Here is a 26,701-nt window from a genome sequence, read left to right on the forward strand (position 1 = left end):
TCCTTTCCTTTCTTTTCTTTACCCCCTAGATTTGCTTGCATCAGCTTGTATTTTTTCTTTCGCAACCACAACCCATGGATAATACAGGAGCCATCAACGTTCTTCAGCAGATGAAGACCTAAGCAAGTGCTGAGACCTTGGGGATACATAGTTGCATGAGAAGTGGACTGTGTCTTCACAAAACTAAACAAAGTGAACTGTGGATACAGTAGAGTGTACCACGGGCCATGCTGTGTTGTGTATAGAGTGTGATGGGGAGAAGGGGTCCTCGTTTAGATTGAGGATTTAGGAAAAGCTCCCAGAAGCTAAGTAGGAGGTAGAAGGAAGGACATTTTAGGCAGAGGGAATAACAATATAAGGCAAAGAAGTGTCAGCTAGCATGTTATCCTTAATTCTGGAGACCACGAGTAGTTTGTTATGCGGCTGGTGCAAAGGGTGCCTTTTGAAATGTGTTGGCAGATAGGCCCAAGGGTAGGGAGACATCAGATCATGAGGGACCTTTATCTTTCAGATGGAAAATCATTTAAAGATTTAAGCAGGGAGAAAATGTGGTTAGGTTTGTTAGTAAGATGATCACCTTGGCTCTAGTGTGGAGGATAGATGGAGAGGATAGGCAATGTTCTCTCACTCATGAGACTGTGAGCATCTCTCTTTAATTCTGTTTTTCACAGCAATCTGATTGCCAACATCTCGACAGAAGGGCTATAGTACAAGTGAGAAATCACTATCAATGTCGGAGAAAAAGCAAACCAAACCAAACCAAAGAAAACAAGTATATCCTTTCAGCCCCCAGCAGGGCTCCTATTTGAATACACAGCAATTAAATTTCGAATGAAAACCATTGCTACCAAAATCAGTCTTAGTTTGAGTGTTGGAAACTCATTTCTCCTTCCGTGAAAAGGTTTTATTTCTTTTCACTAAAACTTAAAGAGGACTCAGGGCTTTATAGGATTCATTCAGGAGCAGTTCACTATAGGAATGTGTTAGTGGAATGGGCAGTGAAACGCCATCATTTGATCCCAAGAAAGCCTGTCATTTGATTCCATTTACAGTAGGTAGCGCACGTCAGTGGGCGGTGTAGCCCGGGGCTATGACCTACTTTGCGGCTGATGTCTTCCACTGTTCCTGGGAGGGAGGTTATTTTTGTTTCTGCTCATCTCTTATACGCACACAGGAAACATAAGCATCTGATGCTCCCTGAAAACATCCCGATAGTTCTAGGGCAAAATGGGCTTCAAAGTTATTTAATTTATGCCTCTTAAATCCTGACAATTTTTTCCCCAAGTGAATTATATGCAGTATATAGAACTTTTAACCTTTTACTCATCTTTTCCTTACCATCACTTTTTTTTTTTTTAAGAAAATATTCCAAGGCTTAAGTGGCTGACTATGAACTCCCAGCTTTTCTGCTCCTGGATATAATGTTTGTTTTGTTTTCCTGAAAGATTGCACTAAAATCCTCTTTTCTTGGTATGTGTAATCTTTTTTTTTTTTTTTTAAAGATTTATTTGATTGATTGATTGATTGATTGCTATGTTGGGTCTTCGTTTCTGTGCTAGGGCTTTCTCTAGTTGTGGCAAGCGGGGTCCACTCTTCATCGCGGTGCGCGGGCCTCTCACTATCGCGGCCTCTCTTGTTGCGGAGCACAGGCTCCAGATGCGCAGGCTCAGTAGTTGTGGCTCACGGGCCTAGTTGCTCCGCGGCATGTGGGATCGTCCCAGACCAGGGCTCGAACCCGTGTCCCCTGCATTGGCAGGCAGATTCTCAACCACTGTGCCACCAGGGAAGCCCCGGTATGTGTATTCTAATTTGAAAAAAAGTCATAATTTACAAGAAGTTTCAGCATTTCATTAGGAAAACAACTGGGACCACATCTTCATGGTACACTTGGAGGAGGTTAGTGATGTAAGAAACACTTGTAGTGTCTCTACCTTTTAATATCTAGGGATTTGTTGGCTTTTAGTTATCCTTGGATTAGTCTGGTTTTAATTTTATCTGGCTTATTTAGAAGATATTGCCATGCTTGTTTAAAAGGAAGTCTTCTCACATATTAGGCAGTCATTTTGTGGGAGTTTATTCAGACTAATTTTATGTTTTGATTTGATGAGACAGGTCTCTGTGTTCATCTAGCATCATGAGGCTTAGTTAACCTTCTGTCGGTACAATGGTGCCTGATATTTGTGAGCTAGGGAAAACCTTTTTCTTCCCATCAGAATCTGTAGTTCATGACAATAAACCTCACCCAGGTATTCCTATAACAACACACCCAAATAACAGTATAGACCATAAGTAGTAAGGAACACCAGCTTTAGAATGACTCATCTGTACTCAAATCCTAACTCCACTACTACAAAGCTATATGATATCAAGGAAGTGACCCTTGGGATTTTCATCTGAAAAATGGTGTAATATTTACTGCAAGTGGTTGTTTTGAGTTATTAATGAAATAAAATGCCGAAGAAGTTACCTAATATGGCATCTACTAATGACAGGGTTTCAAGTCAGGAAACTATTGCTATAATTCCCTTTTCTTTTTCTCTCACCTTTTGTATTTCTCCCAATATCTTTCTAGTTTGGAAATGGAGTCTAGCTAACATTTATAATGTTGATGCTATTTTGATATTTTGGCTACTATTTCCTTTCAAATATCTAATTCTTCCTTTCTGGTCTTGATCTGTTATTTTGATTTTTCTCAAATGGTTTCACTGTCTGGATATAATAATCTTACTTTATTTTTTCCATTTTATTTCCTCTACTCTTTGAGGTCTCTTTTTCTTCTTGACTGGTTATGCTGATAACTATGATCAAAGTGTCTATCTTTAGACACCAAATTTCATCCCATTTGCTGTCAGAGCCTCTCAGGGTGAATTTAGAGTCTACCAGCTGACATTTTCTTTCTTTTTTTTTCTTAGAAATATTTTTATTACAAGGGTTTTTTTGGGGGGGATGCTGCTTTCTTAAAAAATTGAAATATTTCGAACCTGACATTTTTATTGAAGGATGACTTAGACTTGCAATCTTTACTGCTTTTATTTTGTATTTAAATTTTTAAAATATTTTTCTATAAATGCTTTAAATTTTAAAAATTGTCCCTCATACTTAATATTATTGTTTTTCTCAAATATTTCCAATGTGTACAATGTGATGATATACGTATACCTTGTGAAAGGATTCCCCACATTGAGTTAATGAGCACATCCATCACCATCATTTTACTTTTGCATTTTTGGTGAGAACATTTAAGTTCTATTCTTTTAGCAAATTTCAATTATGTAATACAGTATTATCCACTCTAGTCACCATGTTTTACATTAAATCCTCAGACCTTATTCATCTTATACTGAAAGCTTGTGCCCTTTTACCAAGCTGTCCCTGTTTGCCCGACCCCCAGCTCCTGGCAACCACTCTTCTACTCTGTTTCTATGAGTTTGATTTTTTTTTTCTTTCCTTGCTTTTTTAGATTCCACATACAAGTGATACCATGCAGCGTTTGTCTTTGCCTGGCTTATTTCATTTAGCATAATACCCTCCAGTTTCATCCATGTTGTTACTGTTTTTAAAGGACAACCACCATGTAAACATTTCCTGGCATCTGAACATTGGAGCCCAGCCAGTGGGACCTAAAAGTCCCGTCCCTCACGAGGCCAGTTTCTGAATGGTTACACATATAAAAGAAACACAAACGGGGCTCCAGTGTTTGGCTTTACCAAACATTTCTTGAGAATCTGGACACTGGAATTTATATTGCATTTTCATATAACTGAATTTAATTTAAATATAATTGTATTTAATTTAAATACTAATACTAGTATTTAAATAAATCTTCCACTCTCCACAGTAGCTCTCCTATCTACTCCCTCCTCTGTCTTTCTATTCTACACGCTGCTCTTTTTTAAAAAATATTTATTATTTATTTATTTATTGTCTGTGTTGTGTCTTCGTTGCTGCGCGCAGGCTTTATCTAGTTAAGGCAAGCGGGGGCAACTCTTCATTGCCGTGCGCGGGCTTCTCATTGTAGTGGCTTCTCTCGTTGCAGAACACGGCCTCTAGGCGCGCGGGCTTCAGTAGTTGTGGCTTGTGGGCTCTAGAGCGCAGGCTTAGTAGTTGTGACGCACGGGCTTAGTTGCTCCGTGGCATGTGGGATCTTCCCGGACCAGGGATGGAACCCGTGACCCCGGCATTGGCAGGCGGATTCTTAACCACTGCGCCACCAGCGAAGCCCATACACGCTGCTCTTTGCCACCAAACTAGTTTTCTCCTCTTGACTCCCAGTCCCAGCTTCGTCAAGCTCTTCCTAGTCTCTCTGTTCCCCAGATTTCTTCTCCATGGGTATCTCCAAGCTCTTTCTCATGTGGAACAATTTAGTTACTCTTAGATTCTCCATGTGTCTTTTCTGCCTTGTTTACCCATTAATTATAACAAAGGCACATACTTAAAAGAAATTATTTTTAAAATTGAGGTATGATTGACATACAAAAACTGTTCTTATTTAATGTATACATCTTGATGAGTTTGCAGATAAGTGTAAACCTGTGAAACCATGACCATAACCAATGCCATAAACAAAACCGTCACCTCTAAAAGTTTCCTCCCTCCTTCTTTAAGACATTCTTGTTATAAGTGTGTCAGTGTGATTTACCTAAAACTGTAGCCTTCCTGCATCAACATGACTTAGTTGTTTGTTCCTGAAAACACTTGTTCAGAACAAACCAATAAATAACTTCACTGTTTGCTTCAGGAAATTCCCATAAACCAAGTTATTGGAGATAATAGATTGCTTACCTGGGCAAAATCTTGTTTATTAACCACAGGTTACTTATTCAAGACCCTTGCTTTGCTGTGTCCACCAACCTAAATATAAATAAATTAATAAAGTAACGTTTATATATTACATGTAAAAATAAACTTTATGTATAATATAAACAGATATAAAGTTCCCTGCCTTGAAGACCCATCTTAAAACACTTGAGCTCAGACCCCAGAGCCGTATAAATATCTCACTTCTGAGTTCCCCCTTCTGAGATGCTGCTAAGATTGTCAAGATTGTCTTCCCTCTTTGGCAGAAAGTTCTAATACATTTACCTTTGCTTTATTAAAAGGTGATATTTTGGAGAGATGAACTGAGCAAATAAATATTTTTTCCTTTATCTTGTGCTCTTGGTAATTACGTGTTTAAAGGACACACATAAAGACCTGTCTGTATTTATAATTTGCTTTTTCCAGAGAATCCTACTTTTATTTTTATTTTTAAAATTTATTTTTATTGAAGTATAGCTGATTTACAATGTTGTGTCAATCTCTGCTGTACAGCAAAGTGACTCAGTTTTACGCATATAGACATTCTTTTTTAAAATATTCTTTTTCATTATGGTTTATCCCAGGAGATTGGACCTGTGCTATACAGTAGGACCTTGGTGTTTATCCATTCTAAATGTAATAGCTTGCATCTACCAAACCCAATTTCCCAGTCCATCCCTCTCCCTTCCCCCGTCCCCCTTGGCAACCACAAGTCTGATCTCTATGTCTGTGAGTCTGTTTCTGAAGAATCCTACTTTTAATTAGAAGAAATACAATACTTAGACCCAGCTCATGAGGTGTCTTTATTTCTGAGATGTGTTTAACTTCTCGTAGACATGAGTGGATGACTACAGCTGGCCTTAGGCAAAATTGTGAAGCAGGTTAAAATGAATTTCAATATAATAAATCTGCTTTGTCGCCTATTTCTCACTGAATATTTGACAAACCTACCTGAGGTAACCCAGTCTCTCCTGCTGTCCTGGGACCTGCACTCAGTTCAGTCAACTTGCTTCCCAAGTTCTCCCCTATCCCCTCCCACCGTCCTCTCTGCCACACATACCACTCCCACCATCACCCCATTAACAATTTTATCACTCCTTGGTACGTTCGTGATTTTATAACAGGTTTGTAATCCTAGGAATCAGAGCAGGAATTCCCATCTCTGATTTCTCATGTCCCTGACTGAGGAGACCTGAGAGTCTGTATTACTAACAATATGTTAAGAATTTAGCTTTATCCATTTTGGGGTGTGGGAAGGTGGGAAGAGAGGGCATGAGGGTGAAGGGGAGGACAGGGAGGGAAGAGGTACAGAGAACTAAGAAGGGTAGATGAGATTGGCACCTCCTGGCACGTGACACTGACAGTCTCAGAAAATAACACACGTTAACATGTTAAAGCTCGGAGTTATGACCTTCCAGTGAACCTTCTCATTTAATCTGTGAAGCCCAGAAAGTTGCTTAAAGTTCTATAATTACAGGCAGAACCAAAAAGACAATTTATCTATGACCACTCAACATCTAAAGATGGGAGTTAACTGGAAAGAAATTAGGTAATCTGCTGGCCCTGAAAAGTTAGGTTTTAGTTCCAGAAAGAGGGGAGGTTTATATTACTGTTCTAGGCAGAATGGAATGACACAAAGGAAGGTCTCAGGTTTCAAGACTTTATGTGATAAGTAATTATTGAGTGACTGCTGTGTACCAGACACCAACAATGAAATACATTTCATCCTTTTTTCTCAAAGTTCGTTAAGAGGTGAACATTGTTAGGGATCATTATATTTTTTAAGAAACCTGCCGTCTGTTTTCGACTGCCTGTCAAGTTCAGTTGTTAGGGTATGAAATTATAGTGGTGTGCACGAGAAGGAATTTACATCTAACATGCTGGCTCCATTTCCTCCTCCCCTGTGCCCTTAATTATATGATGTCATGAAGCAATTATTGTGACATCTAATCATGAATTTCATTTGTAACGGAGAAATTTCATAATGACTGATATATTGCCGTCAATCTTGCCGATGAATTTGGAGGTTTATAAGCCTTGAAAATTACTTGGGTAGTAGCTTTGACTTAATCTAGATAAAAATATGCTTCTCCTTGCCTGTGCTCACAGAATTTATGCTGTAGTTGCAAAATTGAACTACGGTAAGAAATGCTCTACAATCTGTTTTAATTATAAGAGAACAGACTGTCTTGTCAATCATTTACTGACAGTTTGTGTTGTGTCAGCAAGTGACGGGAGATTGATTAAAAAAATGCTTCAATCATACAATCCGAATTAGTGTAAAAAAGGACTACACAGATTCCTCTGCTAAGAGGAAGTAAAGTGGTGAAGAAATTGGGGTAAGAATGCAGATCAGAAAATATTAATTTGAGGACATGTTGTGAGGCTCTGTAGGGGAAATGAGGGGAATAGATGCGTAAGAGGGCAAAAACTACAAGGATCCAGGCAAATTGGTAAAGTTCTCTGTGTTAAAGGAAATAAGTGACGAAGAGGCAGAGGAGACCACTACCCGAGGGGAATAAGAAAATACGTCCTAATGGGAGTTTGCATGGAATGAGGGGCAGGTTTGAGAAGTAAAGAGAGTCAGCAAAATCGTCAGGAGGCTCAAGGGACAGCCAGGGCCATTGAGACGTTGGAGTAGCCTCCTGGGGGGGGCACCAGGAAGCTGCTCTTGCTGGACCGGAGGGTAAACCCACAGGAACACAGGGCTCGGCTCCCCACAATGAAGCCTGAGCAGTCCTGTGCAATGAGCTGACCTAAGCTATCAGCTACACAGCTTCTGTAGCAATGGTCGTTGTCAATGCCAGCTTGAATTCTCATGCTCCACCAGCTTTGTCTCCCTTGAAAATATCCCTTCCCACTTCTGTGACCAGACATACCCAATACCATGGCTCAAGTTGCCCCCCAAAGAGTGGCAGGTAATCTGTCATTATTCCTTGAGCTGCAGATGGCTTTGATAGAGGGTGTGGAGTCCAAATCTTGGAGGCGGAGGGGGTGAAGAGACTTTGGTGTGATATAGGGGGAAAAACGTCAGTAAACTCCCAAGCTTTTAGGTCACCAGGTAATCTGCAGAATATCAGTTCTCAGGCCCTAGCGCTGAGCCTCAAACCTTTGCTAATTTGTATCCGTGGGGTGATAAAGAGTGATGGGGTGAGGAATGAGGTGGCTCCTGGTGGAAGTAGAGGAGGTGTTACAGATACTGATAATTTGGAGAGGGAATAAGGGCCACAGCTGGGGTGTGACTCTGATCCCAACTGGTTGAGGGTTGGGAATGGACTAGGGTCAGCAATGTTTGCTAAAGTTCTGTACTTGATATGAAGCAGTTCTTTAAAGAGGTGATTTTATGCTTTGCTAGGAACCTTTGATTTGGTGCAAATCTTGCGGCAGTTTCAAGAGAAATTGAAGATGGGAAAAGACAGACTTGTTAGAATAATCTAGATATGAAGTGACTGGGGCTTGCATTGGAGATCCAGCAGATGACATGATAACAGCTTATCTGAACAAATCATGGCGGATATATGAGAGGAGAAGTGGAAATCCATTCTGGCGCCTCCCAGATGCTCGTCCAGGGCTCAGCTGGATCATTGAACCATACAGATTTGTGGGCTCCATGCCAGAAATTCTGATTCGGGAGGTCTGCGAGGGGCCTCGTGGGTGATTCTGCTGTAGACTCAAGGTAGGAGCCGTTTACCAGCAGTTCAGAGGTCTCAACCTTGTCTTCCCATTAGAACATCCTGATGAACTTTAAACAAATGCTGCTATTCACAGCCCACCCTGTACCATCTACATGAGTCTTTGGGAGGGGCTCATGCATAAGTACTCAAAAAGAATCTCCCAGGTGATTTTAATGTGCAGCCAAGATTGAGAACCATTGCTCGAGACCATAACGTGGTTGTTAGACTTCAGATTTAATGTTCTCAGAGCTTAGACAAGGGGCAGGGAGGAGCAACCCCCCTGTCCCCCCCAAAAGAAACATCTGGCTAATGATAATCTAGGGTCAAATATTTGGCATTTGTTACTATCATTTTTAGGAAGAACATAAAACAGATTGGGGGAAAAATGGTTGAATACCTAATTCAAAAGATTAGGATAGTGACATCTAGTGTTGAATTTAGATGCTTACTCAGAATTTCAGTGCTCTGCCCCCACCCCGCCCCTTGGTGAATATTATTTAAAGTAAAATGCAGAGAAATAATTTCCAGTAATCTTTTAATTCAGAGTCTTCAAGGCTATAAATTGGATGATTTGGAGACCGGCGTGAGGGAGTTAGTGAGTGGGCGTGTCCCAACTCAAGAAATATAATTATTCCTCTTCTTGCTTTCTAGTAAATTTGGAAAAGAAAAAAGAAAAAAACCAAAAAAACAAAAACCAGAAACCTGACACAGTAATTAATTGAGCCTTCCAGAACAACATCAAATAATTATCTCAAACAATTACCTGGTGTGCTGAGTTGGAGTAGAGCTTTTTACACTCCTGTCTGACCCCAAATCTAGAGCTTTTCACCCACTCCCCTGATTAGAGGTGTAGACGCTCATCTTTCCAGGAAGACAGAGAATCCCAGCCTGCCTCAGCCCCAGCCATACAGACCAGAGCGTTTTGGGCCCCCAGGTCCCCCTTTCTCCCTGGTACGTCCATTGCTGGCTGTTCCTGGCTCACGGTGAACTGAAGGAGAAATGGAGACCCCGCAGGAAGACTGAGAAAGAACCACACGGGAGCCCATTCTTTGCCTTCACTGTCTCCAGACAGGTGAGTCCGTCCTTGCTTCCAGGCAAGCAGGCGGGGAGGAGGGGTGGGACGCATCTGCAGTACCCTTCCTTCCTCTCTATGGAAATGAGAGCAGGAAGAAAATAAGCACCCCCTTCCCCCAACGGCACACAGATACTTTTCTGAGTAAAAGGTGTCATTTTCTGCAAATTAATCTCTTTTGAATTTAAATAATGAGATAATGAGAAGATAATAAACCTTCTTCAGCATTTTTTTGGAATCTCAAAAACTGATGCAAATAGTGGACAAGTGTATAGAGAATATACAATATAAAGTCTTAATGCAAATTTAACCTATTAAACACAAGATTCTTATAATGGGAGGAAGGCAATCTGAGAACAGAGGTCTAGGAAGGGTCAGCACCATTTTAAGTAAGATGTGGGGCCCATATTAGAGAGAGAGCATGGGGACCGCATGGAAATCACAACTTGCAGTTTCAAACTATGTCCAAATGGTCTTTATTTTTAACAATGGTTTTTTAGTTTGTGATCAATAGAGTCTCCATTTCATTTAACTTGTAACTGGGGTAAGCCATCATGCAATAACTTGGATCTTAATTTTTCACACTGAGGAACAGGCCATTTTGCTAATTCCATAATCATATCAACAAACAAATTAGTGTTTATTCAATTTGTTAGAAAATTGGGGATCTCACTTGAGCAGCTGGCTGTCTCGGCTTGCCAAATTAATTGTAGTGAACGACCTAATTTCTTGAGTAAATGAATTTGAAAAAAATCTCAGATCAAATAGGTTTGTGACTAAGAGGCAGACTTGTTAGGTTACCGTGTTTCCAGTACCAGAGAAGTCTCATTTTTGGGTCTGAAGCTCTATTAACAAATGCCATTTTCTAACGAGACCTTCTTTTTTTTTTTTTTTTTAAAGATTATTTTGATGTGGACCATTTTTTAAAGGCTTTATTGAATTTGTTACAATATTGCTTCTGTTTTTTTTTTTTTAATTTTTATTTATTTATTTATTTATGGCTGTGTTGGGTCTTCGTTTCTGTGCTAGGGCTTTCTCTAGTTGTGGCGAGCGGGGGCCACTCTTCATCGCGGTGCGTGGGCCTCTCACTGTCGCGGCCTCTCTTGTTGCGGAGCACAGGCTCCAGACGCGCAGGCTCAGTAATTGTGGCTCACGGGCCTACTCGCTCCGCGGCATGTGGGATCTTCCCAGACCAGGGCTCGAACCCGTGTCCCCTGCATTGGCAGGCAGATTCTCAACCACTTCGCCACCAGGGAAGCCTTGCTTCTGTTTTATGCTTTGTTTTTTTGGCCGCGAGGCACGTGGCATCTTAGCTCCCCGACCAGAGATCAAGTCTTTTTTTTTTTTGGCCGCGTTGGGTCTTCGTTGCTGGGACTACTCTTCGTTGCCGTGCGCGGGCTTCTCATTGCAGTGGCTTCTCTTGTTGCAGAGCACGGGCTCTAGGCGTGTGGGCTTCAGTAGTTGTGGCACATGGGCTCAGTAGTTGTGGCTCGCGGGCTCTAGAGCGCAGGCTCAGTAGTGTGACGCGCGGGCTTAGTTGCTCCGCGGCATGTGGGATCTTCCCGGACCAGGGCTCGAACCCGTGTCCCCTGCATTGGCAGGCGGATTCTTAACCACTGCGCCACCAGAGAAGTCCCTCTAATGAGACCCTCTTTGGTCATCAGTCGGCTCCCAAAAATAGCTGGATGAAGCAAGTTGAGAATAATACAGCAGTGTGAATTTGAGGGCCAATGCTACATTTGATAAGTAAACATGGGACTGGATTTTCAGTTCCTATTTTTAAAGGATTGGAAAGTTAGACATGTCCTGGCAGCTCAGGCCCTGAATGCCTGGCCTGTCTACTTCTGATCACATCCAGTTGTCCCCATAAAGAAAGAAAGCTCAGTGGCTTGTCTTTCTGGGACAGCCTGTGGGAATAAGACATGGCCCTAGTATGTGCTGTCTTCAGATCTTACCTTTTGAAGAACCTGAGCCTGCTTATAAGCAAAACAGAAAAAGAGATCCAAGGGCTATTTTTAATAATGATGTTATGAACAAGACTATCTGTTGTCAGTAATGAACAGAATCTAAGCCCTCTTTTTGAGGCCAAATTCACTAACAGTTTCAAGTCCGCCTGTCCCACGACTTTCACTAGCTTGCGCTGCTCCCAGGCAGCGTCTGCAGGCACGAGCCCTCCCATGTGAATTCCAGGTTTGGGGATATAAGCCTTTCCCAGGCTCGAACACGCTCAGGTGGTCTGCAGCGTGCCTTCTGACCCAAGGCCTCTCTATGCCTTCCAGGGCAGCTCCTTCCAGAATTTCTCAAGGTGTATGAAAATGAAGCCTGAACATTTCTTTCCTGGCTCTGGCCAGTAACTAGTTCTTTGAATTGAGAATGAATCACTAGCAATGAAACTATCTGATCAGGAGACTTATCTTCTAAAAACTGCTGTCTGGGGAAAAATGGCCGTGTTAATACACGAGCAAACAAACGTCTTCCCCACCATCACTGAAAATACCCCAAAGAGGCAATAACAGAGCAGAAAATTATAGCAGGGCTGAAGCTAACAAAGACTCAACTGCAGACGATAAACTACAAAGATGATCTTCCAGGTGAAGCACAATTTGAACTAAAATGAAAGAAGACCCTGGGGGTACATTGCTGTGTGATAGACGGTAAGTGGGTGTAATACAGAAGCCCCAGCTGATTCCTCACAGCTTAGGGAGCAAGGGCTGGATGCATGGATGGGTTTCGGCAAAGATGGGAAATTCCCTGAAGTCTTCTTCATAAAGGGTTGCCAGGAGTGGCAGAGCTGGAGGGTAAAAAATTTCCCTCAGTTTTACTGAGGCATAATTGACAAATAAAATTGCAGTATATTCAATGGGTACCATGTGATGATTTGACATACATGTACATTGTTAAAGGATTTGGAGGATACATTTATTCACCAAACAGTGTTGGCAGTAAAAAGGGCTCTTCAGCCAAGCAGGGTCAATTTTTTCTCCTTTCAACCAAGAGAGCAGATAGAAAGAAATGCCCAAAACTTCAGGAATACCAACCAAGGCTTATCGTGTACACGCAACACAGAGAACTCTTGGGGGCAGTTCTCTACAGAGGAGAGATGGAGGGAGAATAGGAAGGAGCAAGGCTTCGTGCAGGGAACTCTGATGTATGTGATGTCTGAGCAACGCCTGACCAGCTTCCAATTCCCATGGTCCTCTTTTGGTGGCTCTCAAATTCTGCGGCACAGAAGAATCATCTGGAGAAACTTTAAATACATGTTCCTGGACCCCATCCCAAGAGGATCTTGAAAAAGCCTTAAAAATATGCTTTTTAAAAAAACCTAGTGCCTGATATTCCACCAGCCACATTTGGGAAGCGCTCGATTGCTATTTATTCAATTGGGCAATAAATGAAAAATAATGGGATAGTTGAGCCAGACTAGCAATCAGAGAGCCAGAAAATTAGAGCAAATGACCACCAAAGAACCAATTTCAGAATCTAGCAAATGAACAACAACCCCAAACCACTAAAAAGTACATTTAAAATGGTAAGTAAAAATTTACTAACTAAGAAGCAAAGCTCTGTGCATGTGAGCGTATGCCTGAAAAAACACACACACACTATAGAACTATAAAACCATGGGTTTAATGATATTTAAGCAATAGGCAGGCACCATACTAAGAGCTTTATATGCATTAACTCATTTAATTGTCATCACATCCTATGAGGAAAATTCTTTTGTTACCTCAATATTGTAGATGAGGAGTGGAGATTTGAGAGGTGAGATAATTTGTTCAAGGTTATAAGGCTAGAAAGTGCTGGGGCCAGAATTCCAAGCAGATTCAGGGCCTGTTCTAACCACCGCATTATTCTTTGCACCACAGTGTCCTTTGAAGAGATCAATTAGAGAGTTTAACAAATCTGACTAAGAAAAGAGAGAAGACATCATATTAAGAATGGCAAACTAAAAAAAAAAAAAAGAATGGCAAACTAATTCGTTCATTCCTTGAAATCATATATTTATTGTTCTGTGTCTCCTGTGCATCTACCATGTGCCATGCCGGGCACCTGGGGTTTCAGCAGGGAAGATGAGGAACAAATCCCTTGCCCCTATGAGTCTTACATTCTAGTTGAAGAAGCAGAAAAGAAGCAAACAAACATATCTTTCAGGTAAATATATATTTTAAAGAAAAATAAAGCAGAGCAAGGGTGTTGGATGGGAGCCTATTTGAAGTTGGGTTCTCAGCTATGGTGTCATCGAGAGAGGACAAATGTAGCTGTGGGGAGAGTCTAGCAAAAATCTTGGGAAGAGTATTCCGGACAATGGGGGCACACAAAGGTGGACCTGACCTTGGTGTTTTCAAGAAACGCGGTCAGGCTGGAGCAAAGGGGCAAGAGGAGTAACATTAGAAACCGACTTTGGATACAGATCATTGTCTACACTATTCCAATTCTAAGTCTGACCTCAGTGTACCCGATTCCAGGAAAATGGCCACTCCTGCAAACAGCTGAAAATACACATATTAGTGAAGATGGATATTATATAATAGTTCACGTGTGCATTGCCTCCAATGAATTTTTAAACATTAACATGATTCATTTATTTGGGCTCAACTATCAGCTGATTACACTCCAAGTGTTCCTTTCTAAATCAGTTAAGAATGCATTTTCCAACAGCCACAGTGCTTATGTAGTAGTTTAATTTTCTAGAATGACCCTCAAAGTCCTATTTAGCACCTCTGTACTTAATTACGGTGTTAATAATAGTACATAGCCGGGATGATAGCGTTATTTCTGTGAGGAAGTCAATTCTGGGTTCCACTCAGTGGGGTCAGTTCCCATCTCCCCACTCTCCAGTTCCCACACAGCCCACTCTGGTTCTACTGCTTTATAGCCTCAGAAGCAGCGATTAGCAGTGAGGTTTCTAGGATTCTTGTGGCATCAGAGGGAGTCCTGGGCCATTAAAGAGGGCTCTGATGATCAAAGTGGCAGTAGGGAATCACACAGGCATCCCGAGAAGCAACAGGAGGGGCGAAGATCGCACTTGTCCTCAGCAGTGGAAGGAAATGGGAAGTAAAGGTGATGGGAAAGCAGGCAGCAGAGAAGAGGCTAGAATCCCCGGTGATTCCAGCACAACAGGGAGAAGACATCCAGTTAGTACCGCTCTGTTGCCAACACTAGGGGGCACCGTTGTCATTGAAGGGGTGCCCCTCACACAGACTTCAATAACCTTGGAGTTGTACAATGGGGAGGCTCTGTTTTCAGCAGGAAATTGGAGGAAGTGAACTCCTGAATGAGACACCCATGTCTAGGTAAGAGATGGTTATGTGTCAGGCATTTGTAAGTCGAAAATGACCTTACAAACTTTTATTTATATGTTATAAAGTTCTCCATATAGTAAAAAAGTATAAATTTAATAAAACAGGAGATACAGTAGGATTATATGGCTTCATGCTTTTTCATAGACCTCAACTGATAATTTCTCTCCAGAAGTGCATTTCGAATGCATCCTTCCGACAGCATTGTGGATGAATGCAGAGAAAGCTAAGAATGAATACAGGAAGGATAATTAGGAAGTGATTGAAACAATGCAGGTAAGAGATGTTCAGAGCCCGGTCTTGGGCAGGAGATTGAGAACACTTAGGCTGTAAAATTGGACAGGCTTGAGAAATCTGACATGAAGGCAAGGAGGGAGAATAGCAAAGGGTATTCTTTTCCATCCTCTTCTCCATCTCTATCTGATACCCAGTGGTCGAGGCCCACAGATTTCCCCCTGTGATCCCCATGAGGAGAGACCCAAATGGGCCTCCTGGGAAGTGTCTGAAATGCTGGGGAAGCTGGAGGTCCACCTTGGGCTCTCTTTTTCCCCCTGGGGAAACCATAGACCAAGGGGGGGACCTCTTGGTGCAGTGCTGTGCTGGCCTAGGGGAGGGGCAACAAGCTCCAAGTGAAACTTCTCTTACCTGTCAAATGTGGTCCTTCTCCATCTCTGTGGTCCAGGGTGAGGCTTAAGCCTCACCTCCTGTCTCCACCCTGGGTTCTGGGATTTTCACAATGGTGTCTCGTCTATGGATAGTTGCTAGCTGGTCTTCCTTTGAGGGGGCTGAAGTCAGGAATGACCTATGGTGCCATCTTCATGACGTCACCCTCCAGAATGGATTTCTATTTCACCATCTTGGAGCAGAACTCCTTTTGTTCTTTCTCTCTCTCTTTTTTTTTTTTTTTTGCTCATAAGGTCTTCAACTGATTGGATGGGCTGCACCCACATCACTGAGGGTCGTCTCCTTTACTCCTTTAAAGTCAACCAATTGTAGTTGTTAATCATGTCTATAAAATCCTTCACAGCAACATCTAGACTAGTGTTTGATCAGACAAATGGGCACCATAGCCTAGCTAAGTTAACACAAAAAATTTAACCATCGTATCTAGTTACTCTCCACAGATTCTGTACCGATTTACTCTCTTACCTAGAACGTTTGAGAGGGGCATGCCCAAGGTAGCATTAGAGGATAGTTACCAAAGCGTTTTGAAAGAGGTTCTTGTTTGCCTCTGTAAACCATCTTATACTATTACACTAGTAATAGCAATAACTCCACTTGAATTATCTCTTATGATGTTTTGGAGGCTGTTCTTAATTTTGCTGGGGAAGATAGGGAAAATGATATTGAACTGGATTTTTAAAAAATTCTCCTTTAAACTTTAAATTCCCTCTGTAAACAAAGTCTTTCCGAAGAAAATCTCTCTCTCCCCCTAGGACACTGCTTCCTCTGCAGGCTTCTCAAAAAGAGTGCTGAGAATCATCCTTGCTCTTGTGTGTCTCTTCCGGGTCATTTCATCTCCTCCCCAAAGCACCCACTCTTGAATCTCAAGTCACCAGGCTTTTCAACCACTTCTCTTCATTGCTGGTGTTCTCCGCTAACTCCCAGATCACATTCCTTCATTTCTCTCTCTCTCTTTTTTCTTTTAGTTCCTGGATCACTGTTATTCTCTTCAACTCTATTTCTGTTCCAATGATTGGCTATTTGAGTATCTACACAGGTGAAGCTTTCACATTCTGCTCTGGTTGAACTGGAATTTTAAGGATGAGTAAAGATCTAGGCAAACAAGGTGCGAAAAGGCTAAAATTAAGGTTTTGTGAATAGGGAACTACAGAGTGAGATTCAAATTAAGTTGGGGCAAGATCATGGTCATAAATAATTTTCTTTCTTTCCTCCCTCCCTCCCTCCCTTCCTTTCTTCCTTCCTTCCTTTCAACTGAAGTATAATCGACATACATTATGTTAGTTTGGGGTGTACAACATAACGATTTGGCATTTGTATACATTGCAAAATAATTTATTTAGACTCTAGTGAGTATATGATGAAAGTCATGAATATTTTAATTGTAGGAGTAACAGGCTAAAATTTGTGTATGTAAGGATAACTTGGATTGTAATGTAGAAGATCAGTTGGAGAGAATTGTTGCCAGGGATTCTACCAGGCTAAAGAGGTGTGTCTCTTGGTGTCATATTATTTCTTAGGTGATATTTTTGTTCATTGTGCCACATCCTGGATTTCGGAGGCCAAGGTAAATATATCCTGATCGGCAATGTCACCCCATCACCCGGGCTAGAGTTGGGCTCACTGGTGAAACATCTCCAGGGTACCCAAAAGAAGTTAGGTCCTTGGGATACCATAGCCTTATTGGTCCTGTCCTTTAAGCTGAGTAGGACAAGGGGGGGATTTTACTTTAATTTCTCTGAAGATGGATGGGAGTAGAAAAATGTAATTTAGTGGATAAGTGTGTAATTTTGGAGCCAGGAAGTCTGGGTTCGAATCTAAGGTCTGTTTTGCAATTGGCTATGTGATCTAGAGCGGCCACTTAATCCCTAAATGCCCTTTTCCTTACATAAAATGTAGCAATGAAAATAAAAATAGTACCTTTGCCACAGAGTTATCAACCAAAGTACACATAGGGCAGTGCCTAGCACATACTAAATCTTAATAAATGTTAGCTATTGTTGTATTTGTTTATATTACTTTGTAGCAAGCTAACTCTTTGGGAAAAGTCCTTTATTTAGTGTTTCAAACTCCCATTTGCAAAGCAGGAGTAAAGAAACAATCTTAGTAGGTTAGAGACATATAGAATATAATGTTGCGATTAAATAATCACAAAATCACATTTATATTAGCTTTGTTGCTTTTTAACTTTATCATATGGAGTAAGGGTATTACTTGATAAAATGTTTATTTGTGTCAATATGTGTGCTGTGTGTGTGTGTACTGGATCACCATGTAAAATGTATTTTTACTCTAGCTCACAATAAAAATATTTTTAACAGTTTGAAAAGAAGCAGTGAGGCTAGAGCCCTGAGGCACTGTCAAGACCTGAGACTCCCAAATGTTGCAATTCTTCTACCCTAGGAAGAGGAAAATTCAAAACACCTAAGCTTCTACCATGTTCCTGTAGGACCTTCCTGGGATCCTTGGTCGGTAAGAGAATGCAAAGGGGTGATCCTTAGCTTATTTACTGTCTGCCCTTCTAGACACGCCTGGATTCCCAAGATCCAACAGAGGTCCAAGTTGCACTATTAAACAAAACAAAAACAAAAACAGAAGCACAAAATGAAAAAAAGCCCTATATAATATATCCTGCACTCTAGCCAGTGTTTGCCTCTTTTCTTCTGGGTCCCTGGGAAGCCTGAGAACTGCCTGAAAGGGTGGTCAACCTCCTGGTATATAAATGGGTGGGAAGTAGCACCAGGCTACTGTGAAAGGGCACCAGAAACCTGCTATCTATTGAATATCGATTGAGAACTATTGAGAAGTTCAATACCACCAGGAGGCATGTGGCATGGTAGAAATTCCATACTATAATAAAGTGTGAATAATGGATAAGACTTTCTAGAAAATTGTCTTGTGGCCCAAAAATAATGTAGGAGGCTGACAAGAAAATTTCCATTCTCTCCTTTTAGCACTTTGACCCTTTCTGCTGCTGCATGCCCCTGTTTTTTCAACTTGGCCATATAAAGATGGAAAAAAGGATTTGGGGGAAGAGTATAAAAATTAAGAATTTAAATAAATAAGTCTAATAGATATTATGACAATAAATAAAAATTTAAAATAGATTTAAAAACTGAAAGCCTAACAGGTAAAAGATAAAAGGTAGAACTAGAAAGATAAATTTTAAGATGAAAGCACAGCCTGTGAGATTATAAAGTTAAAAAAGTAAGGCAACCAAAGTTAAGAACAGGAAAAAAGAAAAGAAATACAGGACAAGAATTTTTTTTTTTTATCATAGTAAGTCAGTGCAATTTATTACTGTAGTTAGAAGCACAGCCTACCATGTTCTCATAAAACAGAGTACTAGTGAAGTACGAGAAAACAGTTCACAGAGATGATAGCCCTTTAGCCTTTTGTGACTTCAGAACTTAAAAAGACAAAGGCCAACTAGGACTTCTGTTTGACATTCAGATAGTTACTTGCTCAACACAAACTGAGTTAGGAGATAGCTAAACATCTCATTCTTATCTACTTATGGTGTTCTCAGAAAGTTCCTATTTGGACGTGGATAGTTCTCAACCTGGCTGCACATCAGAGTTTTCTCTAAGAAGCTTTAAAAAATTACCAAATGCCCAGACCAATTAAATCTGGAGGGTGGAGCCCAGAACATTTGTCTTTATGTTTTCCCAGGTGACTCCAACTTGCAGCCAGGCTGCACACCACTGATGCATCCCTTTCAGAAAGCCGTTGCATGAAAGCCATATCGTATCTAGATAGTACTGTTTATTCTAAATTTCACCAGGAAAATGGACTTTTAGAAGAAGACCCAGCTGCGCTTCTTCTGAAGGCGCAGCTTCCTGTTTCAGAAGCGCTGGTCCTTGGAGGTTATCTGGAGCGCTGCTTGAAGAGGAGGGAGCCCTAGTCTTGGCAGAGGAGGCAGAGTTTCAGGCTCCGGCAGAAACGAAGAATGTCCAGACACCCATGAGCACCAGGATGATGTATGCAGACACCAGCTTTAATCCATAACGAGGATTTATGAAGCTCAGGGCTGACACCAGCAGATAAGGGAGAAGAACTATAAGGAGGGCGTACCACTTTTTCTTCTCACAGGCATCCAAACACACAGTGCCCCAGAACACGTGCAGCAATATGATCACCAGCGTCATGAAAGCTGAATTTAGGAAGCACTGGGGAGGGTCTCGATGAATGCCCACCATGCCCGGCCCCAAAGAGTCAGACAAGGTATTTACAAAGGAAAATACTCCACTCATGATTCCAAAGCCCAAACCAGAGACATAAGCCATTAATCGCATAGAGGGTGCTGTCTCACCTGGGTTTATACTCTTCAAGCCCACACGGGCTTTTAAAAAAAAAAAGTTTATAATATGCAAAACGGCACATTTCTTGGATAAGGACTGAGACTAACTCTCCAAAGATCAGCAGATATTTCTGTATTGGTCCATCTTAGGACAAGAATTTTTCATTGGTAAGATTTTGTGTGTTTTTTTTTAATTAAAGCATCTTCTAGAGTTGTTTTATTCCTTTCAAACTAACCATTTTAAAACAAAAGCTTTCATTGTATGTGTGTGTGTGTGTGTGTGTACGTGCATGTGAGTGTATCAAACAAAAGAAAGACACGGGGGATGAGCGCTACCAGCTCCCTCCTCTGGCTTCTGGCTAAAGTCAGAGTTACTCCTTCCGACAAAGCCCAGACACAAGTGGGGACATCTCACTCTGATTCAGTTTCTGAGGAAACCCCGAAAAGGTGCAACACATTTACAAACCACTGCTCAGATACGGAAGCAAATGTAGGCTTCTCAAATATTCAATCACGGACTTAACGGAAAGTGGGCATGGGGACACACGCTTGTCAGTTCACTGATTTCAGTCCTTTTCAATTCAAATAGTCTCTTTCAACTCCATCTTCAAATTTCTTCTTCTCTCCCCATCTCCAAGATGGCATCTATGGGGTTGGGTTGGGGGAGCTTTAAGGGTTCTCATGGTGACAAGGAATTGAGGGACTTCTTATCCACATAGGAGAGAAACAGTCCTTCTGAGCCCTCTCTGGTTCCTGCTCTGGGGTTTGGTGTCCTCTGAAGGGTTAGTGACTGGTAATACCTGGCAGTGTTTGGTATTGTGATGGTGTCCATAGCCAAAATCCACCATTTGCCCATCAGTTTTGAAATGCTTGACATCTCTCTAACCCAGGCCTCAGAAAGTCCACTGGTCATCTCAGTGTTTCTTTGCGACTTCCTAGGGCACACACTAGTGTCTGGATGCACTGCACCCTCCACTCAGGCATGGGCAACCAGGCGTGGTATTTCAGATTCATCTACCTGTTCTCTTCCTGTCACATACGCTACAACCTCTTCTTGGAGGCTCTCAGCTTTCCCAGGTTCTATATGGTGAAGGAAACAACTAGCTCCAAGTTTCCCTCATATTTGTCTAGATACATCTACTTCTTTGTTCCCTCTGGAATTTGGTCTGGAGCAAGTTGCCAGAACACATATATCTTTTGCTCCCCTTTTCTCCTTTCCCTTTCCACCTTCTCTGGGAATGAAAAGTATAGTCTTTAACCTTCCTTTTCACATGGCAGGGATCCCCCTTACAGCATAGCCTTGCTTCTCCCTATCCCTGGCTTAATGGTAAAGTCGGCAAAGTCTGAATCTTGATGTACTAACTGAAGCTTAAAGAATTTAGAAAACCATTTCTCTTCCAATAAACCTTATCTTAGTAATTAATCTCTTGCTGGGGACTCAAAAAAAGGTACTTTGGTCATCAAAAGCCCAATATCTAGCTCTATCTTCTGGGAAGCCGTTGGTTATGAGGGTCCACAGGGAGGTTAGAACTGATCTCCCCCATAAGCAGTGCCTTCCCACAGGCAGGAATGGAGAGGAGCAGAGTGGAAGGTCACACCCACCCTCTTGGCCATTCACCTCTATCTAGGAGGATTCTGCCTGTACAGCTGTGCTCTCCTGACTTGGAAGTTAGGGCTGCCTCTCAGTGGTTTTGCAAGGCTGATTCTACAAGCATCACCCTTCCAGCTCTGTGGAGGCCACGGGGTTAGGTGCAGTACGATGCTGGTTCCCACAGGGATATATGGAGATGTGAATGTGAGGCAACTTCCGAACAGTTTGAAATAGTTCCTTGAGATTTCTGATGTGGGCTAATCATAAGACATTAAGTCAACATAGCATCTTCTCACTACTTCTTTCTTACAAATAGGTCCTGTCTTATTTCCATCTAGGTCAGAGTTTCTCAGTCTCAGCACTATTAACATTTTAGGTCAGATGGTTCTTTTCTGTGAAGGGCTGTCCTGTGCGTTGTAAGATATTAAGCAGCATCTCTGGCATCCATCCACTGTTTGCCAATATCAGCTCTCACCAGTTGTGACGACCAGAAATGTCTGCAGACATTGCTGAACGTGCCCTGGGGAAGCAAAGCAGCCCTGTTGAGAAACACTAATTTAAACCTTGGTCTTATTTTGATGTTGTTGTGATGTTTTAATTGCGTGCTTTTAAAAAATATAGAAATATTTTACTTATTTCTGATTCCTGAAGTAGTAAAACTCATCATAAAATATTTTCCACATAAGTTTTAACATTTTGACAGTTTCATCCATGTGTGACTTTCCCCCCCCATTTGTACCCATACAAATGTTTAAATAATTTTCTTTATAAAAATGGCATTTGCCATTCTGTTTTGAATTTTTCTTTTTTATTTAGTAATACTTGTGTTTCTTATTTTTGACTTGTCTGTTCATATCCTTTGACTTTTTTATGTTGAGGTGTTATATTTTTCTTCTTAACTTGTAAAATATATGTGTGTGTGGCTAAAGAATATCAACTTTTGTTTGTTATGTATGTTTCAAATGTTTCCCAGAATTTAATTTATGTTTTTCTCATATACAGAAATTTTAATTTTAATATAATCAAATTCATCGATATTTTCCTTATTGTTTTAACTTTTTTGGGGTCATGTTTAGGAAAACCTTTCTGATCCCAAGATTCTAAAAATATTCACCTATATTTTCCTCTACCTCCATTTTAGTGTGTTTAAATTTTTTGATTATTATTTTATTCTCCTTTAAATTTTTCTTCATTTCTGTAAATTTTTTGTCTTCTGCTTCTTCTAGCTCATTTTTTATTAAATTAAGGTAATTAATTTATTAAATTATTTTACATCTCTGAGCTTTTGCAGTTTCTGCTTTGTAGTGTTTCTTCATAGAGGCACTTCTCTAAGTTTAAAAATTCATGTTAAATGTTTGCTCACAAATTTCAAGTGCTTCATAGTCATAGTTTTCTGACAAGTGCACTCATCTATTATTGTTTTGTTGTTGTTTTTCACAATTTTTTCCTGTATTAGCTTTGTGTCAATGCTGTGCCCATCCTTCACCCAATAAAAATGGGCTATTTTAGGGCTTCCCTGGTGGCACAGTGGTTAAGAATCTGCCTGCCAATGCAGGGTACGCGTGTTCGAGCCCTGGTCCGGGAGGATGCCACATGCCGCGGAGCAACTGAGCCTGTGCACCACAACTACTGAGCCTGTGCTCTAGAGCCCGTGAGCCACAACTACTGAAGCCCGCGCGCCTAGAGCCCGTGCTCCACAACGTGAGAAGCCACCACAATGAGAAGCCTGTGCACTGCAAGGAAGAGTAGCCTCCGCTTGCTGCAGCTAGAGAAAGCCCGAGCACAGCACCAAAGACCCAATGCAGCCAAAAAATAAATAAATAAAATTTATTACAAAACAAACAAAACAACAAAAAAAGGGTTATTTTATGACCCATCAGTAAATGATTTGAGTTTTCCTAGAAGATAAGTTCCTGGGGGGTAGAGATTGGGCAGAAAGATCAGGCTAGTTGAAGGACTTCTTCGCAGCCTCAGAGAGAGTCCACCTCCTGTAGAGGGGGCCTGTGTGCCCCCATTTGCTGTGCAGCCCTACCCCCTTTCCTTCATTGGACGAGACATGGTTCAGGGAGACTCGGCTACCCCCTTACCCCATCCTCACCCTTTCTCAACCCATTTCCTCCACTTGCTGATGCAAACAAGGGACATGGGCTTTTGCCTCTAAGAGGGGCTCCCCATTTTCAAGAAATGTGTTTTTGCTATGCCCTGTAGCATTCTCCATGCTCTCTTCCCCAACACAGGCATGAGTTCTGGCTGATCTCTGCTGATTTTGGCAGATCTTACATGTTTTAGAGTCTGCATAGTATATCTGACTCCTGGTTTTGCTGAAAATGGAGTTTGTGGAATTTTATTCATTCTCCTTTTTGCTTTTATGTGACTTCCACAAAGTGAACAGGGAAAAATCCTAACTTAGGTAGCCATGTTTATCCTGGAAGTCTTGAGTTTAGTTTCTGGCAATTTTAAAAAGCTGTTATTCAGTCTAGTAGTTGTTAGTACTACTTCCAGATTTTAGAGGAAGCAGTATGTCATCTGCAAATAAAGATAATTTTCTTTTAATCAGAATTTTTTCTTTGGAGTATAGTTGCTTTACAATGTTGTGTTAGTCTCTGCTGTACTGCAAATCATTTTTGTCACTGCCTCTTCAATGTTTATAGCACTTAATTCTTTTCCTTGGTCTGTTGTTTGGCCAAAACATTTTGGAAAATATTGAGCACTATTGGTGATAATTTCCTTCTTTTTCTTATTCCTCACTATAAAAAGAATGCCTTGGGATTTCACCATTAAGTTTGTGTTATATACTAGATGCTTTGTTAGCTTCATGTTTGACCTTATTCTGCGTTCCAGCTCTCTCCCCTCCACACCCATGACAGAGGCACTCATCCATCATGGCACTCATTCCTGCTGAGCCTGATGGGACTTCATAGGTGACACAAAATCTGTTTGCCATCCTTGTTCTAAACAATAAGGCATTTGCATTTCATTTGAAGTAGGTCACCTGACTAAGACAAGGTTCGTGCTTCTAGAAGAAATAACAGTTGGCGAGAAGACTATTACAGCCAATCCCAACACGTATTTTCTTCTTCATCAGCATAGAGTTGGTATCATGACGGTAGACAAAATCACACTGGGCAGTGATTTTTATAAAGAGAGAAGTAAGTATTAAAGCTTGCGAGAAAATAAGTAAGCATGAGTTGGGACAACCTAAAGACTAGCATTTATCTCCAGCAAATATTGGGGCATCTATGCCCAGAGGTTTCTTAGAAGCCCTCCCTCCTTGCCCTTCTGCCTCAGTTCCTGATGCCTACCTCCCTAGAGGGCTATGTCCTCTGTCAGTCCTGTAGGTCTGACCTCTCGCCTGCCAGAGCACACGCTCTGTTACCTGGCAGCTTCGACTGCCACCCCTGAGACTAGCTGGTGACCAGTTGTCAGCATCATTATTATTCTTGGCGCAATATCAGAATGGACCTAGAGGGAAATTTTCCTCAAAAGAGATAACACATTCGTTATTTTCTTTCATCTCCCGTTTATGCCGATTTAGGGGTAGGAACACGTATTTGTTGTTTAAGTGTTTTATTTTGGTAAGTGTACATTTGCTCATGTAATATGGATCTGGAAATGAGTCTGGAAATAACTTCTAAAACTATCTGATCTCTAACCCTTTGATTTCCATGGAAGACTACTGTTAAATCAACTAGCACATAAGCTCATGGACCCATTTTTACCAACTCTGATGGCTTATTAAAAGCAAGAGCATGATGTTTTAAGCCTCAGTCAAAACAGAGAAAATAAGTTTTAGGTTGTTTTCCCTGTTTTTGGAGGAGGTCATTGAGAGGACATGACCGTCGGTTGACCTGCAAGCTGGACCTGGGCAATCAGAGGCTCCTCACCCCCTCCCCATCTTTGGAATGAATGTTCAGCCCACTGTTCCCACAGGGGTAGCTGTTCTGAGGGCACAAATGTGAGAGAGGAAGGTGTTGTTGAGACCATGTGGATGGTATACATCACAGAACCCCATTAAACCCTCTACATAAACTTCTAAGTTCTGGTGGGCAGGTGTGGAGATCTACTCATCTTGCAGTGCCCAAGACAAGCCACATCAGTAAGTTCCCTTGCTTATGAAACCTGCCACCTGCCAGTCTGGATGGTCTGTCTCTCCTTGCCCTCTGTGTACGGGGGCCAGTTTGCAAGCCAACACTTGTCAGGTGCAGAAAACGATGCTTTTAGGCTTCTTGTGCCTCAAACTCTTGGCATGCTTAGAAATTCTCAATCTCATCACCGTGAGGGAGTGAAAAAGAAAGCTGATTGCAAATCTAAGTATGTGGTGCCTTTTGCTGTGTGCAGTATCCATAGTATTATATATAATTCAGGAGCACTGTTTGAGTGCTTTGGAGGTTAATAGAGAAAGGTACTTCCAAAATGATTCTATGTCTGAGCTTTTCTAATAAGGGTCACATGTCTATAATAATAACTCATTCACTCTGCTACAACCTAATAAGGATGAATTGTTTAGTTATTAAGAATATTAATTGAGTTACAACACGGTGCTGAGCGTATGATCTCATCCCATGCTTGGTGTACTGATGGAGCACGATATCCAGCCTTATGTGTCTGTAGTGGGGACCTTTCAATCAAGCGTCAGTATTCAGGGATATTACAAGACTCAGTATATTAATAGCTCATAGAAAAGATTAAACACAAGGCATGTACTAAAATGGATAGATGCTGCTTCAACTCCTCTAATTCTTTTGGAAGTTCACTTTACCAATTGTATTTCTTAGAACTGAATGGATCTCTTCTGGTAGCACATTAATGTTGGATGTCATTGTGGATGTGTGATGACTTGCGGTACCTCCAAGGAATCGCTCTCAACGGCAGAGAGCTCAAGGAGAGGCTCTGGAGGCAGCTCAGTTTTCGCCATCCCCTCCGGGCATTCATTTGGGGTGGGGCAGTTATCTCTCCTATGTTGCCTAAGAGCCTAGGCTCATGGCGTCTCTCTACTTCCTCTCCTTCCCCAGTGGTAACCCCTCTCTGACCCTGTTTATGGCAGTGCAGCCCATAGGGTCAGATCAGGTGCAGAGCTAATCATTATGCTACTGTGAGGAAATTCTAGGGTATGAACTAGGTGGCTGAGGTTAATTGCAAGCTGAGTATCTCATTACTCAGTTCAACAATAGTACTGAGCATAAAACATTCTTTCAGGCATTCTCTGTCATCACTCTCATTGCTAGTCCCAAAGCCAATTTCTAGACCATTTTGATTGTTTTACTCAGTTCTGAATTCTCTCTGAGA

General features: G+C 41.4%; 1 pseudogene; it reads right to left on the minus strand.

The window, feature by feature from the left end:
- Positions 1-19,391: 19,391 nt before the first annotated feature.
- On the minus strand, positions 19,392-26,330 carry LOC133075125 (gamma-secretase subunit APH-1B-like; annotated as a pseudogene).
- Positions 26,331-26,701: the final 371 nt, after the last annotated feature.

Source organism: Eubalaena glacialis, chromosome 15, assembly GCF_028564815.1.
Source record: "Eubalaena glacialis isolate mEubGla1 chromosome 15, mEubGla1.1.hap2.+ XY, whole genome shotgun sequence".
NCBI lineage: Eukaryota > Metazoa > Chordata > Mammalia > Artiodactyla > Balaenidae > Eubalaena > Eubalaena glacialis.